The 13,815-nt window shown below is 54.1% G+C and overlaps 1 protein-coding gene across 1 annotated transcript in view; it reads left to right on the forward strand.

Annotated features, from left to right (window-relative positions):
* Positions 1-13,815, forward strand: part of slc25a35 (solute carrier family 25 member 35) — a 37,895-nt gene that overhangs the window by 8,502 nt on the left and 15,578 nt on the right. The window lies entirely within an intron of this gene.

Raw genomic sequence — 13,815 nt, forward strand, 5'->3', positions numbered from 1 at the left:
TTTTCCCTCTAAAGTGTGCGCCCACACACATTCTTTGCTACCAGCACACAAAGGTTGTCGTGTCTACCTCGTTGACATGTTGAGTATATTTCAGGATCATACACAATCACATTTCCTTTTCCAGTTTCTGATGCGGACGGTGTTGACAACGTAGAGTTTGTGAAGATTTGTCTGCAGATTTTAGAACTGGCTTATTTATACTGTTTTTATTGAAGAAATTATTGATTCACTGTGTCAAATTCCAAAACAGTAAAGGGCATGAAGCACAAAAAAACTGTTAGTTCATTTAAAGCAGAATGGCTTATTATCCTTAAAATAGCTTCGGGTTCACTTCCGCTTAAAAAATTCAATGAGCACATGTTGTTATCACTGGGAAAAATACTGCACAGCAGAAGATTTTTGTGCACACTGGTCATTACAAATTAGAGGGAACATTTCTCAGCAAGTCAGGTGCTGTCTGTGGAGAGTGAGAGACAGATGGGGGAGACAGAGGGAGAGGGACAGGGAGAAATTAATGTTTCAGATCAAATAGCTGGAAAAGAGTGTGACAATTTCTAATGAAGAGTCTTGGAGTGGATCTGAAGTGGTAACTCTGTCTCTTTCCCCCTCCACTGAGCTTTTGGAGTATTTGCTGTTGGCATCAAAGGATCCTACAGATGTGGATTGGGATAGGTTGTTTTCTGGCAAATGGATCAGACACAGAGAGAAGCTCCTTCTACACTGTCCCATCACACACTCCCAGGGTCAGACACAGAGTGAAGCTCCCTCTACACTGTCCCATCACACACTCCCAGGGTCAGACATAGAGTGAAGCTCCCTCTACACTGTCCCATCACACACTCCCAGGGTCAGACACAGAGTGAAGCTCCCTCTACACTGTCCCATCACACACTCCCAGGGTCAGACACAGAGTGATGCTCCCTCTACAATGTCCCATCACACACTCCCAGGGTCAGACACAGAGTGAAGCTCCCTCTACACTGTCCCATCACACACTCCCAGGGTCAGACACAGAGTGAAGCTCCCTCTACACTGTCTCATCACACACTCCCAGGGTCAGACACAGAGTGAAGCTCCCTCTACACTGTCCCATCACACACTCCCAGGGTCAGACACAGAGTGAAGCTCCCTCTACACTGTCCCATCACACACTCCCAGGGTCAGACACAGAGTGAAGCTCCCTCTACACTGTCCCATCACACACTCCCAGAGTCAGACACAGAGTAAATCTCCCTCTACACTGTCCAATCACACACTCCCAGGGTCAGGCACAGTGAAGCTCCCTCTACACTGTCCCATCACACACTCCCAGGGTCAGACACAGAGTGAAGCTCCCTCCACACTGTCCCATCACACACTCCCAGGGTCAGGCACAGTGAAGCTCCCTCTGCACTGTCTCATCTCACACTCCCAGGGTCAGACACAGAGAGAAGCTCCTTCTACACTGTCCCATCACACACTCCCAGGGTCAGACACAGAGTGAAGCTCCCTCTACACTGTCCCATCACACACTCCCAGGGTCAGACATAGAGTGAAGCTCCCTCTACACTGTCCCATCACACATTCTCAGGGTCAGACACACAGTGATGCTCCCTCTACACTGTCCCATCACACACTCCCAGGGTCAGACACAGAGTGAAGCTCCCTCTACACTGTCCCATCACACACTCCCAGGGTCAGACACAGAGTGAAGCTCCCTCTACACTGTCCCATCACACACTCCCAGGGTCAGACACAGAGTGAAGCTCCCTCTACACTGTCCCATCACACACTCCCAGAGTCAGGCACAGTGAAGCTCCCTCTACACTGTCCCATCACACACTCCCAGGGTCAGACACAGAGTGAAGCTCCCTCCACACTGTCCCATCACACACTCCCAGGGTCAGACACAGAGTGAAGCTCCCTCTACACTGTCCAATCACACACTCCCAGGGTCAGACACAGAGTGAAGCTCCCTCTACACTGTCCCATCACACACTCCCAGGGTCAGACACAGAGTGAAGCTCCCTCTACACTGTCCCATCACACACTCCCAGAGTCAGGCACAGTGAAGCTCCCTCTACACTGTCCCATCACACACTCCCAGGGTCAGACACAGAGTGAAGCTCCCTCCACACTGTCCCATCACACACTCCCAGGGTCAGGCACAGTGAAGCTCCCTCTGCACTGTCTCATCTCACACTCCCAGGGTCAGACACAGAGTGAAGCTCCCTCTACACTGTCCCATCACACACTCCCAGAGTCAGACACAGAGTGAAGCTCCCTCTACACTGTCCCATCACACACTCCCAGGATCAGACACAGAGTGAAGCTCCCTCTACACTGTCCCATCACACACTCCCAGAGTCAGACACAGAGTGAAGCTCCCTCTACACTGTCCAATGACACACTCCTGGGGTCAGACACAGAGTGAAGCTCCCTCTACACTGTCCCATCACACAGTCCCAGGAAGAGATGCAGCAAAGGAGTGCAGGAGGGGCCAAGGTGACCATCCGGTACCACAACATGGAGGTCACCAGCTGGTTTATGACCACCAAACTGCCTCGATAGGAAAGCACCCTGAGAAGGCCTGACCAGCGCCCCAGCCGGGCCATGACTTTCATCTCCAGCCAGTTCACCAGCCAGGTCTCCCCAGGAGGACTTGGGTAGACTCCCAAATAGAGAAGATGTCTGGTGCTCCACTCAAAAGCTCTCATCTCCTCTGGCAGGGAGTCCACCTGCCACTGACCCACTAAGAGTCCAAACATTTCGCCCAGTTGAGCCTAGAAAACTTCTTGGCACTCGTGTATCCTCTGCAGGTCACTGGGATCTGTCACCATGAGGAGTACATCATCGGCGTAGGCCGAGAGGACGACCTCCATGTCCAGTTCACGCTGAACCAGACCCATCAGCCTTCGCCGAAGAAGGCTTAGGAATGGTTCGACACAAATCGCATACAACTGGACGGACATGGGGCACCCCTGACGTACTCCTCTTCTGAAGGGAATGGGCACTGTCTGCAGCAGAGTATAAGAGCCGAACCCGGGCTACAAAGTCTTGTCTGCGCCCAAATGCCTGTAGAGTGCCCACCAGGAAGCTGTGGTCTATCCGGTCAATACTCCTTTGTTGCGAGAATGCAGAGGAAGTTGGTGGACTTCTGGGGTAACAGGAAACACTGCGGTTTTGTGTCTCCCAGTGGGAGAGGGCGGACAGTCGCTGGTGTGTGTACGTATGCGACTGGCGGCTCTCTGTCTCAGGACCCTGCAGAGATTCCTGCATGCCGAGCAACCTCCCAGGTGGCACGTGTTGGGGACATTCTTTCTCCGGAGGGGCTGTTGTCTTCATGATGAGATGCGGCAACCACCGGTGGGTGTCAGCCGTGCTGCTTTGCGGAGTCTGCCCAGCTTCTATCAGGACCTATTGGGAGTCTGGAACATGGTTCTGGACTAGTTCCTGAGGATTGGAGGGTGGCTAATGTAACCCCGCTTTTTTTAAAAAAGGAGGGAGAGAGAAACCGGGGAATTATAGACTGGTTAGCCTAACGTTGGTGGTGGGGAAATTGCTAGAGTCAGTTATCAAAGATGTGATTACAGCACATTTGGAAAGCGGTGAAATCATCGGACAAAGTCAGCATGGATTTGTGAAAGGAAAATCATGTCTGACGAATCTCATAGAATTTTTTGAGGATGTAACTAGTAGAGTGGATAGGGGAGAACCAGTGGATGTGGTATATTTGGATTTTCAAAAGGCTTTTGACAAGGTCCCACACAGGAAATTAGTGTGCAAACTTAAAGCACACGGTATTGGGGGTAAGGTATTGATGTGGATAGAGAATTGGTTGGCAGACAGGAAGCAAAGAGTGGGAATAAACGGGACCTTTTCAGAATGGCAGGCAGTGACAGTGGCAAGGCTCAGTGCTGGGACCCCAGTTGTTTACAATATATATTAATGACTTGGATGAGGGAATTAAATGCAGCATCTCCAAGTTTGCGGATGACACGAAGCTGGGCGGCAGTGTTAGCTGTGAGGAGGATGCAGGGTGACTTGGATAGGTTAGGTGAGTGGGCAAATTCATGGCAGATGCAATTTAATGTGGATAAATGTGAGGTTATCCACTTTGGTGGGAAAAACAGGAAAACAGATTATTATCTGAATGGTGGCCAATTAGGAAAAGGGGAGGTGCAACGAGACCTGGGTGTCATTATACACCAGTCATTGAAAGTGGGCACGCAGGTACAGCAGGCGGTGAAAAAGGCGAATGGTATGCTGGCATTCATAGCAAGAGGATTCGAGTACAGGAGCAGGGAGGTACTACTGCAGTTGCACAAGGCCTTGGTGAGACCACACCTGGAGTATTGTGTGCAGTTTTGGTCCCCTAATCTGAGGAAAGACATCCTTGCCATAGAGGGAGTACAAAGAAGGTTCACCAGATTGATTCCTGGGATGGCAGGACTTTCACATGATGAAAGACTGGATCGACTAGGCTTATACTCGTTGGAATTTAGAAGATTGAGGGGGGATCTTTTTGAAACGTATAAAATCCTAAAGGGATTGGACAGGCTAGATGCAGGAAGATTGTTCCCGATGTTGGGGAAGTCCAGAACGAGGGGTCACAGTTTGAGGATAAAGGGGAAGCCTTTTAGGACCGAGATGAGGAAAAACTTCTTCGCACAGAGAGTGGTGAATCTGTGGAATTCTCTGCCACAGGAAACAGTTGAGGCCAGTTCATTGGCTATATTTAAGAGGGAGTTAGATATGGCCCTTGTGGCTGAAGGGATCAGGGGGTATGGAGGGAAGGCTGGTACAGGGTTCTGAGTTGGATGGTCAGCCATGATCATACTGAATGGCAGTGCAGGCTTGAAGGGCCAAATGGCCTACTCCTGCACCCATTTTCTATGTTTCTATGGTTGCCTCAGGCCGGGAATCCCCTCCTCTGGTAGCGTCCTGGCTGACCCTTGCCCTACCTCAACGGATGTCGGTGTGGCTCAGGTGTGTGGAACGAGTCAGGCTGAGCTGCTCGTTGGGCGCAGGCTTCGCAATCTTATCCAAGAGCCAAGCCCACACAACTTGAGCCATCTCTCCTCGACACCCACAATCCCATTCAGGGATGTAAGTAGGAGGTACCTGTACGGGCTGCTGCTCCACACCCTCCACTTCCTGGCTGTCGTCCACTGTCCCGACACGCCATGGCGGTCAGTCTTTCCACCTGGAGGTGAAGGGGGGTCCCCAATGGAAGTCCCTTTACGAGGGGGTTCTTCTCATGCACCTTGGGGATCTGGGGTGGAGGCTGCTGCATAGAGCGATGCCTTGTAATAAATTCTTTAGTTTGTACACGGATCTCCCAGCCATATATCACTTCTGTGGGCTGGAGGAGACGGTGTACCAAACGTACATGGAATGCGTGAGGCTGCAGCCCCGTTTTGTGTATTTACGTGGGCCGCTTCTCGCCTTCTGGTTGCATTTCAGTCCCACCCTATTTATATACGATCACCCAGTAAGGCGGGGGGGCATGGACGGATGAGGATGTCCTGGTCAACTTGCTCCTGGGGCTGGCGAAAACAGCCATCCATGGGTCCTGGAAACGGGTGGAGGAGGGATCTACCCGGTCAGACAGGCTGGCAATGTTTAGGGGGTATGTTCGTGCCTGGGTAACCACTGAGAGGGAATAGGCGCAGTCCACAGCAACCACACAGGCTTTCTGGGATTAGTGCCATTATTGACAGAGGTGGAAACATTTTAGTTTAATGTCATTTGCCGAGTTGTGTAGTAACTGTTTGTAATAAATATATTTTGTAAAAAAAAAAGTGTCTGACACAGAGTGAAGCTCCTTCTGGCCGACCCTTGCCCTACCTCGACGGATGTCAGTGCGGCTCAGGTGTGTGGGACGGCTCAGAATGAACTCAGCTCTGCATCACCGGAGCTGCTTGTCGGGCCCAGGCCCCACAATCTTATACGAGACCCGAGCCCACACAACTTGAGCCATCTCTCCTCGACAGCTACAATCCCATTCAGGGATGCAAGTAGGGAGTACCTGTATTGGCTGCTGCTCCACACCCTCCATTTCCTAGTCCTTGTCCACCATCCCTACACACCATGGCAGGCAGTCTCTTCCACCTGGAGGAGAGGAGTTCCTTTGGGTCCCATGCACCCTGGGGATCTAGGCTGGAGGCTGCTACATAGAGGAGTGCTCTGTAAAAAGCTCCTTAGCTTGTACACAGACCTCCAAGCCACATGCCACTTCTGCAAGCTGGAGGAGACTGTGTACCATAAGTACATGGAGTGTGTGAGGCTGCAGCCCCTTTTTGCCTATCTGCGTGGGATGCCTCTCGCCTTCTGGTTGCATTTTAGCTCCTGTCAGGGCGCTGGAGCAGGGATGCAATCGTAGACCCAGTACTGTGCACACAGTGATATTAACTGAGTAATAAATCCCAAGGTGCAAATAAAGTCGGCGTCAAAGTTCAGGCAGAGATCAAAACATCCAGAGAAATCCAAAAACAGAATCAGGAAACAGGCAGAGTCAATATTCAGAGGGACAGAGTACAGATACAAATTCAGGAAAGGCTCAGGAAAATTCACTGGCACAATCTGATAACAAACAGGTGAAAACACAGGACTGAATTACACTGACAATAAACAGAGAGGCAGATGATAGGTGGAGCACAATGAGACACGGGCGTCAGCAATACAGGTAATAATGAGAAACAGGTGAGAGATGGAGTACTCAGTAATACAGGGGCCGGAGTAGAGCAGGAGCTGTGGGAGGAGCACATGGCAATACAAAAACCACAGACTGACAGCTGGGGCGAAACACACAAAAAGACAAAGTTCAACTGGAGGTACTGACAGCCCCACCTATTTATATACAGTCATCCAGTAAGCAGGGGGGCGTAGAGGAATGAGGATGTCCTTGTCAACTTGCTCCTGGGCCTGGCAAAAACAGCTTTCCGTGGGTCCTGGAAAAGGGTGGTGGAGGGATCTGCCTGGGCAGACAACCTGGCAATGTTTAGGGGTTATGTCCATAACCGGGCAACCACTGAGATGGAACACCTACTGTCCACAGCGATCAAAGAGGGGTTCTGGGATTAGCAGCATCATTGACAGAGATGGAATCATTTTAGTTTCCTGTCGTTTGTCTGGTGGTTGTGTAGTAATTGCGTTAGTCACTGGTTTGTATATATTGGAGCTCTGAATTTGTAATAAAGATATTTGTTTAAAAAAAAGGGTCAGACACAGGTTGAAATTCCCTCAACACTGTCCCATCACACACTCCCAGGGTCAGACACAGGGTGAAACTCCCTCTACACTGTCCCATCACACACTCCCAGGGTCAGACACAGAGTGAAGCTCCCTCTACACTGTCCCATCACACACTCCCAGGGTCAGACACAGAGTGAAGCTCCCTCTACACTGTCCCATCACACACTCCCAGGGCTAGACAGAGTGAAGCTCCCTCTACAGTGTCCCATCACACACTCCTAGGGTCAGACACAGAGAGGAGCTGTGCTGACTGAGCTGGGAGAAATCGAAGGAAAACTACTGGATAAAGTTCGTGGAATACTTTGGAGGTTGCTCTAAAAGTCTCTTGGACAACTGAGTGAGTGACGGCGTTGGCGTGGAAGCTCGGTGTGGAGTTTTTGCTGCCGGCTTGGACTGAGTTTGTTGGCGGCTGCTTACTGCGTAGCTCCCAGCTGCGGCCGCTGGCAACTCGCCAGTAAGCCGGTTCGCTCCAAAACCGGAGGCAAACGCCGTCGTTTTCCCCCCATTGACATCGGGGCAACGTTCCTCCTCCATTGTTTTCCTGATTTTTCGTCCGGTGTCGGTGCCGGTGCCGGAGCATCTGGAAGGACGTTTCGGCCTCTCCTGGCCTGGGTCTCTGCAAGTCCGACGGAGCCTTTCCTGGCGCCGAGCCAGCGAGGAACTGTCGACTGCAAACTTTCCCGGCCAGTTACTCGTTTCGCTCCAGGACTTCTAATCGACAGCGCTGTAAGATTCTCGGACTGGAAAGAGCGCCAGCATGCCGGACCGGTCTCCAGGGAGTCGCGGGCCTTCGGGGAGTTACGCAAGGGCGGCTGCCTCTCCGGCCTCGGACAACGCCCTGTTTCGGTCGGTGAAGGTGGAACGTGGGGTGCAATGTATTTTGCGCCCTGGAATGACACTAGAAAAGTGTACGGAGGCAATGGAGGACCTTGTGGGGAAAGGTGGTATTCTGGCCACCGAGAAGGAGTTCGGAAAGGCGGTGTTCTATCTGGTGAATGAAGAGCTAGTGCACCGGGCCCTAAGCAGGGGAGTCACGGTGGACAACATCTTTTTACCTATGGAGCTGGTGACGGCCCCCACGCAACGTATCGTGCTTGGGCATGTTAAGCCTTTCATTCCAAATGAGGACTTGCTTCCCCCACTGGCCCGTTTAGGGCAAGTAAGGTCGGAGATTACTGCCATCCGACACAAATTTAAGAGACGCACCCTCCGCACCGTAATCTCTTTCCGGCGTCAGGTTTTCATGCAGCTGGAAAGGGAGGACGATGTTGAGGGCCGCTTTACTGTCCGGCACGAGGGAGTAGATTATCAGGTGTACTGGAGCTCCGAGCGCCCACGGTGCCATGCGTGCAGGGAGGTGGGGCACTTTCGGAGGGACTGTCCTGCCGCCCGGAACCCGAGGGAGCCCACCTCGGGCACCAGTGCCGCAGCTACCTCTGCCCCTGATCCTACTCCTGCGCGTGCGCCTGCACCTGCATCTGACCCTGTCCCCGCCCGTGATCCTGCCCCAGCCCCTCACCCTGCCCCTACCCCTACCCCTGTCCCTACTTCTACGGTTGGGTCGGTCCCTGCTCCTCTCCCTGTAGTTCAGGTGGGGGACGGGGTGGAGTCTGTGCGGAGTAAGAAGGCAAAAGGGAAATCCAAACATAGTAAGAAGCGGGCCTTTGAGGCCGCAGAGCTCACACCCATTTCGTCTGAAGTGGAGCGTGGGGCTCGGGGAGGTGCGCAAGCAGACGGGGCGATGGAAACAGAAGGCGCCGCCCCATCGGTGAAGCCTGCACCTGTGTGCTCCTCCAGCGTGAAGAGGAGAAGGGAACGTTCCCGCAAGAGGGCAGGGGATGTAGATGCGGGGGAGTCCCAGGAAGGGGTGGGAATCCGGGTAGGGGTTGGTTCTAAACCTGAGTCCTCAGATGTAGCCACCAGTCCTGGGGTAGATGGTGTGGTTGTGCAAAAAGCTTGTGATAGGCCTGTTTGCACAAATGAGGCAGCCCTGGAGGCCTCCACCCAGGACCTACAAGTCAGCGCCTCTCTGGAGGCCAGTGTACCGAATAGTGTAAGAGGAGACGAGGCAAAGCTCTCTCATTCTCAGCACCAGGCGGCTTATGAATCCCTTGGACCAAAGGTGCCGGGTTCCCCTCTATGCCTGCCCCCTAGGGAGGACGATATTCTGTGCACATCGACCCCAGCAATAAATGACTTGCAGGGAGTCCCTGGGGATTGTCTCTCCACTGTCGCAAATGTGGATGAGGCTGATGCGACGGTGGAGCAGGCAGGTAAGAGCGAGGTGCCCGCTGCGCGGTGTGGGTCGCAGGCGCAGCCATCTATTGGAACATGCGGGGAGGCCGATGGGGATTCTGTCTGCAGTGACGGGTTGGAGGGGGACTCTTTCGATAGTGAAACAATGGACATCCTCACCCCTCCTGAGAAATCCCCATTGATACCTGTAGAGGAAATTAAGCATTTCATTCTCACCTCTGAGGGTGCCAAGCACCGGCCTCAGCTAGCCTCGCTTCGCTGGCCCAGCATGCCGAGGCTGGTGAGGTCCCTGCGAGTCATCCTCAGACGAAAGGGAAAGGGAAAGAGGAATGCGGTGGTGGGGAACGACAGACGGCAACTAAAATCTTTCCTGGATGACCTAGTAAGGGACATCAGAGGGAGAAGCAGCCTCGCTCCTACGGGGGATGGTGGGTCACAGGGTGTTGCTGGTACCGCTCGAGCCCGGAAAGTAAAAGGTATCCTTGCTTTCTTTCCGGATAGTGTGGTGGAAGGCGCCTCCGCTCTCACCGAAATGGGCGCAGCTGCTGAGACCTAGTGTGCTCCCGCCATGAAGCTTACCATAGCTAGTCTCAATGTAAACGGCAGCAGGGGTCCTCTTCGCAGGCATAACAATCTCTCAGTCCTCAGGGATGGGCAGTATACGGTGAGTTTCCTGCAGGAAACCCATACCATCCCTGGGGACGAGTCTGCTTGGCTCCTGGAGTGGCAGGGCGGGGTCTACATGAGCCACCTCAGCTCCATTTCTAGCGGGGTGGCGATCCTGTTGGCCCCTACCTTCCAGCCAGTAATTGAAAGGGTCCAAGACGTTGTGCCCGGCTGTCTGCTCCACCTGGTTGTGCGCCTGGATGGCGTACCATTGCATTTTATCAATGTGTACGCTCCCAGGCGCGGTGTGATGCAGACGCGCCTATTCTGTCAGCTGTCCACCCTGCTGAGCTCCATCGATCCTGGGGACTGCGTCATCCTCGGGGGAGATTTCAATTGTACCCTCGAGGCGGAGGACCGTTCGGGCCTCCAACGCGACCCAGCATCAGCAAAAAAGTTAAAGGAGCTAGTCGGCTCCTTTGACTTGGTGGACAGCTGGCGGAATTTTCACCCCAACTCTAGCGCCTTCTCGAGAAGGTCTAGAGAAGGAGGTTCCAGGATAGACCGCATTTACATCTCTCGGGCCTACGCCTCCCGCGTGTCGGCGTCCTCCATGCGGCCAGTGTCGTGCTCGGATCATCACCTTGTGTGGATGGAATTTATTCCACTACACCCTCGGGTGGGATCCGGGTATTGGCATTTTAACAACCGGCTGCTGGAGGACAGCCGTTTCCGGGATTCGTTCCGAGCGTTCTGGGTCTCCTGGAAGGAGAGGCGGAGAGAGTTCTGCTCCCTACGGCTATGGTGGGATGTGGGCAAAGCCCACATCCGGTTTTTATGTCGGGAGTACACTAGGGGGTCGACCAAAGGGCGGGGCTCTGAGATTGAGCAGCTTGAGAGAGCGTTGCTTGACCTGGAGTCCCGCCTCGGTCCGACCACTGGAGACCAGCAGCTGTGGCAGGAATACCAGGAGAAGAAGGACGCACTAAGGGACTTGCAGCTTCAGCAGTCCCGAGGTGCGTACGTGAGGTCACGGATCCAAATGCTGCAGGATTTGGACCGTGGCTCACCCTTCTTCTACTCGTTGGAGAGGTGGCGGGGAGTTCAAAAGCAGCTAGTGGAATTGCTGGCTGCCGATGGCTCCTCCATCACGGACCCTGATGGAATTAACAACGAGGTCCGTTCATTCTATCGGTCCTTATTCTCGCCTGATCCGTCAAATGCGGAGGCGTGCAATGAGGTCTGGAAGGATTTGCCTAAGGTCAGTCCAGAGGATGCAGTGCGTCTGGATGCCCCCCTGACTCGGGAGGAGCTGTCCACTGCCCTTCGGCAACTCCGGAGGGGCAAGTCCCCTGGTTTGGATGGACTGAGTGTTGAGTTTTATCAGGCTTTTTGGGATGTCCTGGGGGATGATTACAGCCTTGTCCTAGGGGAGAGCCTAGCCACCGGAGAAATGCCCCTCTCATGGCGAAGAGCTGTTGTGGTCCTACTGCCCAAGAAGGGAGACCTCCGCCTGCTAAAGAACTGGCGGCCGGTCTCCCTCTTGTGCGCGGACTACAAGATCTTCGCCCGGGCAATGGCCAACCGTCTGGGTTCGGTAATTGGACAGGTGGTCCATCCTGACCAATCTTACACGGTCCCGGGCCGCTCCATCCAGGACAATGTCCACCTAGTACGGGACCTGATCCACCTGCTCCAGGAGACTGGGACCCCGGCAGCGTTTCTTTCTCTTGACCAGGAGAAGGCGTTTGACCGGGTGGACCACAGTTTCCTGCTGGGCACCCTGCAGGCTTTTGGGCTCGGACCACACTTTGTGGCCCGAGTTCGGCTCCTGTACTCTGCCGCAGAGTGCCTAGTTAAGATCAACGGATCACTGACAGGACCTATCCACTTCCGAAGAGGAGTGCGTCAAGGGTGCCCCATGTCCGGTCAACTGTATGCGATCTGTGTCGAGCCATTCCTCGGCCTTCTTCGGCGAAGGCTGACAGGTCTGGTTCTGCGCGAACCGGACATGAGGGTCGTCCTCTCGGCCTACGCCGATGACGTACTCCTCATGATGACAGACCCCTGTGACCTGCGGAGGATGCGCGAGTGCCAAGATGTTTTCTCGGCGGCATCCTCCGCCAGGATCAACTGGGCGAAATGTTCCGGACTCTTAGTAGGCCAGTGGCAGGTGGACTCCCTGCCGGAGGAGATGAGAGCTTTTGAGTGGAGCACCAGACGTCTTCTCTATCTGGGAGTCTACCTGAGTCCTTCTGGGGAGACCTGGCTGGCGAACTGGCAGGACCTGGAGACAAAGGTCATGGCCCGGCTAGGGCGCTGGTCAGGCCTTCTCAGGGTGCTTTCCTATCGAGGCAGGGTGGTGGTCATAAACCAGCTGGTGGCCTCCATGTTGTGGTACCGGATGGTCACCTTGGCCCCCCCTGCCCCTTTTGTTGCGAGAATGCAGAGGAAGCTGGTGGACTTCTTCTGGGGAAACAGGAAACACTGGGTCTCTGCAGCGGTTCTGAGTCTCCCAGTAGGAGAGGGCGGACAGTCGCTGGTGTGTGTACGCACACGACTGGCGGCTCTCCGCCTCAGGACTCTGCAGAGATTCCTGTACGCCGAGCGCCCTCCCAGGTGGCACGTGTTGGCGACTTTCTTCCTCCGGAGGGGCTGCTGCCTTCACGAAGATATGCAGCTACCACCGGCAGGCGTCAGCCGTGCTGCTTTGCAGAGGCTGCCCGGCTTCTATCAGGACCTACTGAGAGTCTGGAACATGGTTGCCTCAGGCCGGGAATCCCCTCCTCTGGCAGAGGGCGGGGTCCTGGCCGACCCTTGCCCTGCCTCAGCGGATGTCGGTGCGGCTCAGGTGTGTGGATCGACTCAAGCTGAGCTGCTCGTCGGGCCCAGGCCCCGCAGCCTTACCCGAGAGACGAATCCACACAACTTGAGCCGTCTTTCATCGACACCCACAATCCCATTCAGGGATGCAGGCAGGAGGTACCTTTATGGGCTGCTGCTCCACACCCTCCACTTCCTCGCCTTTGTCCACCATCCCGACACGCCATGGCGGTCGGTCTTTCCACCTGGAGGTGAGGGGGGTCCCCAATGGAAGTCCCTTTACAAGGGAGTCCTCCCCATGCACCTTGGGGATCTCGGCTGGAGGGTGCTGCATAAAGCGGTGCCCTGCAATAAGTTCTTCAGTCTGTACACGGATCTCCCAGCCGCGTGTCACTTCTGCGGGCTGGAGGAGACCGTGTACCACATGTACGTGGAGTGTGTGAGGCTGCAGCCCCTTTTCGCGTTTTTGCGTGGGCTGCTTCTCGCCTTCTGGTTGCATTTCAGTCCCACCCTATTTATATATGGTCATCCAGTAAGGAGGGGGGCACTGAGGGATGAGGATGTCCTTGTCAACTTGCTCCTGGGGCTGGCGAAAATTGCCATCCGTGGCTCCTGGAAAAGGGTGGCAGGAGGTTCTCCCCGGGCGGACTGCCTGGCTATGTTTAGGGGGTATGTTCGTGCCCGGGTGAACATTGAAAAGGAATACGCACAGTCCACGGCGACCGTAGAGGTGTTCCGGGACCGTTGGGCTCCGCGGGGTGTAAATGCCATCATTGATGAGGATGGCAATATATTGGTTTAAGATGTATTGTCTGTATGTAGTGTAGTAAATATGTTAGTCACTGGGTTTGTAAATATTGTATAGCACCGACATGTGTAATAAAGAATTTTGTA

The sequence above is a fragment of the Mobula hypostoma genome, chromosome 5 (assembly GCF_963921235.1).
Source record: "Mobula hypostoma chromosome 5, sMobHyp1.1, whole genome shotgun sequence".
Lineage (NCBI taxonomy): Eukaryota > Metazoa > Chordata > Chondrichthyes > Myliobatiformes > Myliobatidae > Mobula > Mobula hypostoma.